At 40.8% G+C, this 12571-nt stretch overlaps 1 pseudogene; it reads left to right on the forward strand.

Annotated features, from left to right (window-relative positions):
* The first annotated feature begins 287 nt into the window (after positions 1 to 287).
* LOC104116316 (ribulose bisphosphate carboxylase small subunit, chloroplastic 2-like) lies at positions 288 to 1340 on the forward strand (annotated as a pseudogene).
* Positions 1341 to 12571: the final 11231 nt, after the last annotated feature.

The raw sequence follows: 12571 nt of genomic DNA on the forward strand, positions 1-12571 counted from the left end.
TTAATTAGTAAGAATAGCAGCAAATTGTTAGTTTTAGAAAATATTTCCCATTCACAAATTAAGTTTGGGAACTTTGAGATAAGGACGACTGAGTGTAATCAATGTCAGGGGTTCAAATTTATGTGCCCGTCAATTTTTCAATCCAACGGCTACGATTCCTCTAAGATGAGGTCATTGCTTGCTTGTGTCCGTTAGATGAGAAAAAGACGTGAAACCTTATCACTATATATAGCACTCATCACACCCTTGAAAGCAAAGGTCAAGGGAAGCAATAGCTTTAAGCTAAACAATTACTTTCAACAATGGCTTCGTCTGTGATTTCCTCAGCCGCTGCCGTTGCCACCGGCGCTAATGCGGCTCAAGCCAGTATGGTTGCACCTTTCACTGGCCTCAAATCCGCCTACTCCTTCCCTGTTTCCAGAAAACAAAACCTTGACATTACTTCCATTGCTAGCAATGGTGGAAGAGTTTAATGCATGCAGGTTTGTAGCATATATTATTGTAGTTAGCTTATATAAACTGATAGAGTAAAGAAATTTTACGTTATATATTGATATATTTTAACCTGGTAATTTGATTTATTTTTCATATTATTAATCCCACTTTTTTATTGTACTTATGAAGTTTATTTTAATTCTTTATATATATAGGTGTGGCCACCAATTAACAAGAAGAAGTACGAGACACTCTCATACCTTCCTGATTTGAGCGAGGAGCAATTGCTTAGGGAAGTTGAATACCTTTTGAAAAATGGATGGGTTCCTTGCTTGGAATTCGAGACTGAGGTCAAACATCTATTCTAAATCATGCTACTATTATCAAGCATAACTAACATGAATAACTCAATCCTAACTAGTTTGGGATTAGACATATATAGTTGATTAAGTGAAAGAGGAGTATTATCTCATGTTAATGTTTTGTTTATCTTGTGGATATGCGCAGCACGGATTCGTCTACCGTGAGAATAACAAGTCACCAGGTTACTACGATGGAAGGTACTGGACCATGTGGAAGTTGCCCATGTTCGGGTGCACTGATGCCACTCAGGTCTTGGCTGAGGTCGAGGAGGCAAAGAAGGCTTACCCACAAGCCTGGATCAGAATCATTGGATTCGACAACGTCCGTCAAGTGCAATGCATCAGTTTCATCGCCTACAAGCCCGCAGGCTACTAAAATCTCCATTTTTAAGACAACTTACCGTATGTATTCAGGGGAAGTTTGTTTGAATTCTCCTTGTGTTTTTCCCCGGAGAAACTGTTTTGGTTTTCCTTTGTTTTAATTCCTTCTTTCTATTCGGTGTATATTTTTGAATTCCAATAAAGTTTATGAGAACTAATAATGTCATTTGTTTCTTTCGTAATTTGCTTTGTGGTGTACATCGGTTTTAATTATCCGAGTAATATCTGCTTTCTCAATGCTATTGCCTGCAAAATTAAGGATCATGTCCAAGTCTTTTCAATTGAAGAACAGATCTGTTATTTGAACAACCTATCAGTTATCTAAATTTCAAATAAACAATTGTCATAAAACACAGAAATTGCTAAGACTGCGTGCATAGGCAAAGCAAAAGTACAACACATCTTGTTATTCCGTAATTTATTGATCTTTAAGGATAACAGTTTCGAATGTATCAATTTATTCATTCCATTTAATACTACGAGCTATCACAAATGGGCTCCCAAAACTTTTGTACAATGTATTTAATTGGTTAACCAATAATGAGTATAACTATAAAGTTTATTGATGATAGGAAGACTTGAGAAAATTGGCTTTACATTATTTCAACCAAATAGAGCTTCCTGTCGCACTATTTTTACCCCTCCACAATAGCAATTATCCCTTTTCTTTGCCATCGTTTACCTGTAAAACGGTACAGTTGAATTTATACGTGGTTTCTATACAAGTGAACTAATTTGATCTTGAAATAATAAAATAATTAAAGAAATGTACAATACTCTTAAAACGTAGATGAAACAGCAGAGATGACAGTTCCGGGAACAAGGTTTCCGAGCACAACAATGATGAGATCAAAAAGCGAGAAAGTAAGATTGTATTAATTAGCTTTGTATAGAATGTAGTGTAAGTTTAGCCAGAAAATTCATATCATTTACAATGATAACTGGGCTCACTATTTATAGTTGTATCTAGGGAAGGAGGTCCTAGGATCGTGCCCTCCTTTAATATCAATTATGAGGGTCATTGATGAAGATGTAACGGTGAACATAAATGTCAAATTCTCTGTAACGGGTCGTCACTCTTAATGCTGCAGAATATTCATTATTAAATGCTACCGGGCACAGAGAATTTAATACATCTTTATGAACGTTATCCCTTCCGGTGATAAGCGGAATGACTGCATTCGGTCTTCGGCCATCCCCGTCTTGGGTTCCACGTGTCTTTCCTTTAGATGACCATGTGTCATATCATATATCACCCTATACAGATAGTCCCCCTGCTTTTCGGTGACATAACTTTATGTTACCGTAAAGTTGATAGAAATACTCTTTTGGCGGAAATTACTATAACTCCCTCTGAAAGCTTCTGACGGTTGATTAGACGCACCTCTCTTCGCATTTAATGCCCCGAACACGCGTCATCCCACGATTCAGTACAGCTTTTGCCGATTTATCGAGGTAATCATGGCCATGAATTTAGCCGCCAAAATTTTACTTATGCGCATCATTCTTTTCCTTTGCACTTCATAATTTCTCGAGCTTCTGATTTGCATCTTTGTTCTCCATCCTTTCTCTAATTCTCTTCAAACAAAAACCTTTTCCTTCTTCTTATTTAATGGCTTCTTCCTCTAAGTGTGCCGGTTCTTCAAAGAACAAGAACAAAGCCGAGGACTCTGCTCCTCCAACGGTGGGTTCCATCATCCCAAGAAGACTCAGTACCAAAAAGGACTTTGAAGAGATATTCTCTATTGCTAACCCTCGTACATGGGCTGTTAGTAGGTACCCTTCTTCCATTTGTCCCTCTAGTATTCCTGCTGTGAAGGAAGACTGCCACTGCCATGAGTTGGATATCATTATTCCTGATCTATCAGAGCGAATGACCCTTCCCAAGGAAGGTTTTACATACTTTTACACGTATCCCTTTACTTTGGGTGCATTTTCTTTGAGTGGAGAGCTTGATTCCATGATTGCGGAGTTTTGCCTTCGCTACCAGGTGTGTTTGGTACAGGTAAGTCCTTCAGTGTGGAGGACAGTCTCCTGCCTTCGACGTTTGTAGCAAGAGACTAGAAAAGACCTAACATTAGCTCATATGATAAATCTCTACTCCCACAAAATTTTCTATGGGGTTATGATAAACCTCTACAAACGTGGTCACCATACTTTATTGACTAGCATGGATGATGATAACGACCGTGGGTGGACGAAACAGTTCGTTGCAGTTTCTACCAATAATATCATTCCAACAACAGCTTCATCCTTTCCGGCTGCTTGAAACCGCACTCATAAGATCTTTATTTAATATATTTTCTTTCACTAAATATTCTTCTATGGCCGTATCGACTCTTCACCCTTCGCATGTTTCAGTAACTCGATGGATCCCACCGGTGGTGAAAGGCTTGGACCGGTGGGTTCAGAAGATCTTAGACTTTACGACACCCGAAACGCGTTTCCGGAAAGAACTGGCCCTTAAATACGGGTGGAAGGCCAAAATTCATGGTAATTTTAACTTACCTTGCTTCTATTTTGTTTTGTATATGGAGAATTTGGTAGAACCCTTATGACTTGTTCACGAAATTAGGTCTACATGCGGGCTCTGTTGCTGTCCCTGATGAGGACATCTTGGCTGATCATGCTGATGCAGCGAGGCTGCTTCAGGAGGCACTTACTCGAACAGGTATCTCCGGGCCTGTTTCGGGCGCAAACACTTCTTTACAGAGTCCCTGTGTCACGACCCATTTCCTATAGGCCGTAATGGCACCCAAAGTCGCCGCTAGGCAAGCCAACAGTGAACTAACCGTGTATCTACTCTTCTAACATTTTTGAAATAGTTGATTTTTAATTATTACATAAGTAAGAGATGAGAAAATTTAATAAAATAAAACGTAACAAATTGTAAGATCAAGTGTAGTGAAATAAATACTCAAAAATCATTAAGTGTCTACTAGCAAAATTCCAAGACCTGGTGTCACAAGTGTATATGCTGCTAGTAGAATACACAAAACACTAAACTACTATCTGAAATAAAGTAGACAGAAAGTAAAATACAAAAGAAAGACTTCGGTTGCTGCAGAACGGCTCGGAAGGCAGCTCACCGCTAAGTCTCGATGTATCAGGAGTGCGCGCGGGGATGATGTCCAGATGCACATACCTCGGATCCTGCACGGTTAGTGCAGAAGTATAGCATGAGTACATAAACAACATGTACCTAGTAAGTATCTAGTCTAACCTCGAAGAAGTAGTGATGAGGGGTCGACTTCGACACTTACTATGGGCTAACAATAAAATACCGAAATTCTAAATAAGCACGAGTTATGTAAACAACCATAAATCTCCATGACCAGAGATAAACAAATATTTCTTTCACTAACAATAAATCCCAAGTCAATTTCCATGATTTAAATAATTGTAATCTCCCAAGCCAATAAAATCATATCAAGAAGATTAGACTCCAAGTAATATTACGCACGATTTATGCCGAGGTTGTACGACCCGATCCAAAATATATATTATGTGCACTGCCGAGGGTCGAACGACACAAACCATATATGCATCTATTAACCTGCCGAGGCGAACGGCCCGCTCCCATGAGAGTAGAGGAAATTTACCTCGCTCGCGGAAATACTTGCAACGCGAGTGAACATAGAATTATCAGAGTTATTATAAAATCCTTCAATTCTTCCCAAACATAAGAAATCCAAACTAGAGACTTTAAATATTAAAATCCTTAATCTCATCTTATTTCAAAGCAATTAATGTGCATAACCAACATAACAGTGCAAACAAAGCATGGTGTAAGCCTAAGACTACCCAGACATCACATAAAATATAGCTGCGCACAGACTCACGTCACCTAGTGCGTACGTAGCTCCCCACACATATAACTCACAATAAAAATACCCCTAAGGGGATGAGTTTCCCTCTTACAAGGTTAGGCAAGAGACTTACCACGTTCTCAAGCTCACTCCCGATCCACAAATATGCTTTAAATCCTTAACTTGTTACCAAATGACCCGAAACTAGTCAAATATTATATAAATTAGTCAATACATGCTCAAAAGTTCATAATTTAACTATTAGAGTAATTACCCAACCCAAATTAGAAGGTTCCTAAAATTTACCCCCGGGCTCACGTGCCCGGATTCCGAAAAATTTCGAAGAAAGTTGTTACCCATAACCTCACGAACTCAAATATATAGTTTTCACTCAAACCCATAACCATTTTCGTGGTTAAATTCCATTTTTATTAAAACCTAGGTTTTTCACCTAAACCCATAATTATCACAATTTTATATGTTAAAATTTACCCGTAATCTATGTATTAAACTCACATTGGGTAAGAATTACTTACCTTCAAAAGCTAGGTTGAAATTCTCATCTTTAAAGCTCCAAAATTGACCAAGAGTTTAATAAATGAGCTCAAAATAGACTAAGTCCCAATTAAAACACGACATTGCCCAGCTGCCCCTTCTTCGCGAACGCGGAAAGGGCCTCGCGTTCGCGAAGGCAAACGGCCCAGGCCCAAAAAACTTGGCCATTGCGAACGCGACCAAGGCCTCTCGAACGCGGAGACTTACCTGCCCTACCCTACGCGAATGCGAGGGCACCTTCGCGAACACAAAGAACAACGGTTCCACCCCCACCCAACTCGCCTTACCCTTCGCAAATGCGGACCCCATCACGCGAGTGAGAAGCACAAAATTCCCCCAGCCCAATTTCTTCATCACGAACGCGAGGATCCTTTTGCGTTCGCGAAGAAGGAAACCAGAACTGGAAAATCTAGTTTTTCCAACTTAGCTCTGGGTGGTTCGAAACACACCCGAACCACTAAGAATCTCACCCCAAAACTCAATTGAATCAATTTATGAACTTCATGTTTCCAAATTGCTCTGAACGCACCGAATCGTACTTAGACTACTCGGAATGACACCAAATTTTGCGTGCAAGTCTTAAATCACCATACGGAACTGTTCCCCGGCTCGAAATCCCAAACGGACCTCGATAACACCAAATCCTACTTCAAACCAAATTTAAAGAACTTTAAAACCTCCAATGTACCAACTTTCACTATTAAGTGTTGAAACACTCCCGGGTCATCCAAAAATCGATCCGAACATACGCCCAAGTCCGAAATCATCATACAAACCTATTGGAACCGTCAAATTTCGATTTCGAGGTCGTTTAATCAAAATATTGACTAAAGTCAAACTTAGCCTTTTAAGGCCAAACCAAGGAACCAAGTGTCCCGATTTCAACCTGAACCTTTCCAAATCCCGAACTAACCATCCCTGCAAGTCATAAAACAATAAAAGCACATAAGCGGAGTCTTATTTAGGGAATCGGGGATCTAGAAAGCAAAACAACCGATCTGGTCGTTACACCCCGGCTGGAGGTTAAACAAACAAAGAGAAGACGTTCATACACGATCGGGGAAAAGAATAATAGGGCAAAGACTAATGCCCCCGAGTCATCTCCAGTGGTAATGGTAACTGGTACTCCTTTCGGGATGGTCATAGACACCGTGATAATTGATGATGATGAAGAAACTAGTGATGAGGGAGATTCTTTAAATAGAAGGCAACGATCCTCATCATCTCAATAAGATGATCGACCTGTTGAGATAGTTACACCAACCGAGGACGATATCTCGGCACTTTGGGGAGAATTTGATTTGATAGATGATGCCAACTCCTATTTTCGGGCCCCAAGAACTGTGTCTGGTATTGCAGGGCTGAGTACCGGATCCCTGCCGTCTTTGGTTGGTGAGTATCCATCCACCAGCACTGCATTTGATGCAACTTCTTCTCACCCTTCAACTCCATCAGCTTCATCTCTATCTTCACCAACACCAGCAACTGCTACATCATTTCTGCCGGCCGCATCTGACCATAGAGAGGGTGTTCCTCTTCCCCAGTCCCCAGTTGATGGGAATTTGAGGGCAATATTATGCTGCAATTCACAAGGGTTTGTCCTTTCGGTCTCTACCGGGTGCAACCTCCTCTCCCGACCGGTGAAGCTTGCTAACTATCTAATGTATTTGGCTTCAGAGAAAGATTGGGAAACAATTCAAGCATGGCATCAGATAAAGATTGGGCAAAGATTCAAGCACTCTCGAGGGAGTGTTTGTTGAAAAATGCCATGCACAATGCCGCAACGGTGCGTTCCTTTCTTCCTTTGTTATTTCTTCTACTTTTGTATGAATGTATTCTAAATTTTACTTCTTCTTGTTTTGTAGGACAACTTTCTTGCTTCTGAGGGACTTCAGAGGTTGATTCATGAGAAGGAGGAACTTACTTCTGAACAGAATTAGCTTTTGGTGGAACGGGACCAAACTGTTCTCCGCATCTCGGAACTGGAAACCAAAGCTACTGAGGCCGTTGTTTTGGAGGCTCATTTGCAGCAAAGTGAGCAAAAGTGGTAACCCTTAGCCAAGAAATTGGCCCACTGACGGTTAGATTTGATGAAGCCATGGCCAAATGGGATGAAGTCCAGGACGCCGTTCTTGCTGCAATCGAGCGCGAGGCTACTACTGCCGAAAAAGTGACTGGCTTAGAAGCGGCCTTGAACTACAAAATCTAAGAGCTTGCTGCTGTGAGGGAGAAACATGCCCAGTTGGAAGGGAAGTATAAGAAAACTATCGAGCATAATAGGCTCTTTAGTTCTACCGTCTTTGACCTTGATGTTAGCCTTAGATCTGTTAAGTCAGCCCGAGAAAGCCTTTATGCCGAGGTTACCCAACTCAAAAAAGAACTTAAGCCTTTCTCCTGGTTCTTCTGGCTTCAGTTTTGAGTTTTTGGGAACTGAAGAGGAATCGGAGAGCGACGATGCTGAAAACCAGATTGGGGAAAATGTCGAGCTATCGGTGGACCCACCTACTTCTCCCGGGGATGTGGACACTTCTCTTCCTCCTGGTTCTTGAGACACTACAGTTTAGCTTTTCTTTTCTTTTTCCTATTTTCTACTTTTACCGTTTTGGCATGTTCTTTTAAATAAATAAATAAAAATTTTTCAAGTATTGTTTGAGTCTTACTTTCATTTGAATATCCATTCAAGTATTTAACCTTTGCATTTGCTTAAGAATTCTGCGCACGTTTTTCTGTTCGCGCTTTACTATGTGTAGTCTCGGATGTATTTTTCTCGAAGCACTTTGGTTCCGAGAATTATCCCTTTTACGAGATGGTTTCTATAAGTATTTGTGCAAGTTTACTTTTTGTGTCCTTTCGTGTACGTCTTCGGGTGCATTGTTCCTCGAAGGCATTTTGATTTCGGGCACATATTCTTCTGAAACCAACACTTTAACGTGAGGGTTTTCATAAGAGAGAGCCCTCTTATTTTTACGGTGCTCTTGAAGAGGACGTCTCATGTTCATTACGGCACTAACATTTGAAGTACTTGTTTAACTTTCAAATGACAAAGTTAGTTCATCGTTCAAACAAGAAACAAGATAAAAACAAAAGGATTTCATTTCATATAATTCCTTCTATTTTCAAAAGTACACAAGCATTTATTATGCTAAAAATAAATTGTCATTACTTGTGGCTATCTTGTACAACTTGTTTCTACAGGGATGGCTGCACAGTCCCTGGTCCCGATGATGCATTTTGTTTCCGGATTTTCATTTCCCGGTTGACGTGGCAGTCAATATTGTCATATCCTCATATCATTCCCCAAGTGTTCGAATGCGAAGAATGTGAATTGGAACAATGGAAGTCTTGTGCCTTCAAATATTCCACCAATGAATTACGAGATAATCCTTAACTCGGCAACATACCTTACTTCTTCTTAGGAATTCATGCTATCGAGCAAAAGACTATCTAACAATCTTCTAGTGATTTGTGTTCATTAACGGTCGGGTAACCTTTTTTCAGTAGCAAATTTAACTTTCCAGTGGGAATTTGCTATCGATCCAAAGATTATCTAACCGTCCCCGAGTGGAAACTTGTTTGTTTGCCTTGCTATCAAAAGTCTTATTGTTGTTGTCTTCGTAGTATGTTTTCTATCGCTGGCTCATTAAAAACCTTGCCAGAAAAACCCAATTGGGACAAAAACTGAACGGATGGAAAAAGAATGCAGCAAATACTTTCCGCTTGAATGATGTTCATCAGCAATAATATATTTTGAGGTGTGCGACGTTCCAGTTGCTAGGAAACTTGTCTCCCTTCTTGTTCTCCAACTCGTATGAACCTTTCCCAGTGATAGCTGAAATATGGTAGGGACCTTCCCATGTTGGACCTAGCTTCCCCGCGTTGAGCTCCCGGGTATTTTGGGTTACTTTCCTCACAACCAAGTATCCTACTTTGAAATAACGGAGGTTGGTTCTTCAATTATAATATCGCTCAATTCTCTTCTTTTAAGCTTCCATTCTTACACGCGCCAAGTCCCTGTATTTCACGAGTAGTTCCAAGTTGATTAACATTGATTCGTTGTTTGATTCTTCATCTTCCCGAAAATATCTCAAAGTGGGTTCACCCACTTCTACCGGTATTAGGGTTTCAGCACCATACATAAGGGAAAAAGAAGTTTCTCCTGTACTCGATTTGGCCGTTGTTCGGCAGGACCATAGAACTCCGGGCAATTCTTCGGGCCATTTGCCTTTTGTTGCTTCCAACCTTTTCTTGAGGTTTTGAATAATCACTTTGTTTGTTGACTCCGCTTGACCGTTTGCGCTCGGATGATAAGGAGAAGATGTGATCCTCTTTATCTTCAAATCTTCGAGGAACTTTGTAACTTTAGCACCGATAAACTGTGGCCCATTGTCGCATGCTATCTCTTTTGGTATTCTGAACCTGCAAAATATATTTTCCCACAGGAAATCGACAATTTCACATTCTCCGATCTTCTGATAAGGACATGCTTCCACCCATTTAGAAAAATAGTCAGTCAGAATTAAAATAAAACCTTACCTTTTGGGAGCCGGTGACAGCGGTCCAACGATGTCCATTCCCTATTTCATGAATGGCCATAGGAACATAATCGAATGTAAGGGTTCTGCCGGTTGGTGTACTAGTGGTGCGTAGTGTTGGCACTTATCACATTTTCGTACGAAGTCTTTGGCGTCCTGGTCCATGCGAGGCCAGTAATATCCTGCCCGTACCAACTTCATCACCAAAGAATCTGCGCCCGAGTGATTGCTGCATATCCCTTCGTGGACTTTTCTCATGACATAATTAGCTTCTGATGCTTCTAAGCACCGGGCTAGTGGGACTTGGAAGGATTTTCTATATAATTGGCCTCTCTTGAAGCTATAACGTGCACCTTTGGCGCGTAACACCCGTGATGCTTTGGGGTCTTCGGGCAACTTCCAGTGCTCGAGATAGTCGATTATTTTATTTCTCTAGTCCCATATTAGACTAGTCGAATTTACCTCATAGTAACCATCCGTATCCAAGATTGAGTTCATCAGTTGCACTAGCGTCCTGGACTCCGATCTCTTTATTTTTGTCGATGATCCTAAGTTTGCTAATGCGTCCATTTCTGCGTTATCTTCCCTCGGGATATGAGTAATTGACCACTCCCGAAATCGTGCAAAAAGAACCTGGACCTTTACCACGTATTATTGCATACATTCTTCTTTGGTATCAAAGATCCTGTAGAACTGATTTACCACCAGCTGTGAGTCACATTTGTTTTCGATAACCTCGGAATCAAGTCCCCAGGCTAATTCGAGCCTTGCAATCAAAGCTCCATACTCTACTTCATTGTTAGTTAAAGGGATCATTCTGATGGCTTGCCTTAAGATTTCCCCCGAAGGCGTGATTAAGACTATTCTGAGTCCGGACCCTTTTACGTTGAAAGATTAATCCGTAAATAAGGTCCAAATCCCCGATGTTGATTCCGACACCATTAATGCCTCCTTGGTTGCCACAGGCAGTAGTCTCGGGCTGAAATCGACCACGAAGTCAGGCAAGACTTGCGACTTAATTGCAGTCCTTGGTTTATATTCTATGTCGAACTCACTCATTTCAACGGCCCATTTGGCTAATCTGCCCAAGATCTCGAGTTTATGGAGGATGTCCCGCAAAGGGAAAGTAGACACCACAGCTAACGGGTGGCATTGGAAGTAGGACCTTAGCTTTCGAGCGGCGACTACGAGAGCTAAGGCCAGTTTTTCCAAATATGGGTAGCGAGTTTCTGCTCCCGTTGAAATTTTGCTAACGTAATAAATGGGAAATTGAGTACATTCATCCTTCCAGACTAAAACTACACTTATCGCAACTTCTGAAACCACGAGTTAGACTAGCAATGTTTCACCTTCTTTTGGTTTTGAGAGCAATAGAGGGCTTGATAAGTAGTTCTTCAGGTCCCTCAGAGCCTGCTAGCACTCTGGTGTCCATTTGAAATTATTTTTCTTTTTGAGCAGTATGAATAAGCGGTGACATTTTTCTGACGACCGGGAAATAAACCTGCTCAAAGATGCTAATCTTCCAGTGAGACTTTGGACTTCCTTTACGTTCGATAATTGATCCAGGATATCCTCTATGGTCTTAATTTTGTCGTAGTTTACCTCAATTCCCCTTTGTGAGACCAGAAATCCCAGAAACTTACCAGAACTGGTCCCAAATGCGCACTTCTTGGGATTAAGTTTCATGTTATGCTCCCTTAAGATGCCGAATGTTTCTTGCAAATGCTTAAGGTGGTCACCTGCATTCAAAGACTTAACGAGCATATCGTCTATATAAACTTCCATATCTTTCCTATTTGCTTTTCAAACATCTTATTTACGAGCCATTGATAAGTGGCTCCGGCGTTTTTCAACCCGAAGGGTATCACATTGTAATAATATGTACTGAATTTCATTATAAATGAAGTCTTTTCCTGATCTTTCGGGTTCATCCTGATTTGGTTGTACCCGGAATAAGCATCGAGGAAACTCATTAACTCATGCCTGATCGTGGCATTAATATTTGGCAGTGGGAACAAGTCTTTCGGGCACGCCTTATTAAGGTCTTTATAGTCTACACACATGCAAAATTCATTGTTCTTCTTAGGAACTACTACTACATTGGCTAGCCAGTCCGGATATCTTACCTCTTGGATCGAACCGATATTAAGCAAGCAAATTACCTCTTCTTTGATGAATTTATTCTTGGCCTCGGTAATAGGGTGTTTCTTTTGTCTTACCGGAGGTACATTGGGATACAGTTTCAGCTTGTGCACAGCTACTTCTGTCAGGATACCTATCATATCCTCGTGCGACCATGCAAAATAATTGGAATTAAATTTAAGGAATTCAATAAAACTAGACCTAAGCTCTGGGTGCAGTCCTGTCCTCAAATGGAATTTTCTTTCTAGGAATTCTTTGAACAATGCAACTTGCTCCAGTTCCTCTGCCGTGGACTTCATTCCGTACGTCTCTTTTGGAACTTGGAAATATCTCGGCAACTGATAATGTTCTAACG

Source organism: Nicotiana tomentosiformis, chromosome 2, assembly GCF_000390325.3.
Source record: "Nicotiana tomentosiformis chromosome 2, ASM39032v3, whole genome shotgun sequence".
NCBI lineage: Eukaryota > Viridiplantae > Streptophyta > Magnoliopsida > Solanales > Solanaceae > Nicotiana > Nicotiana tomentosiformis.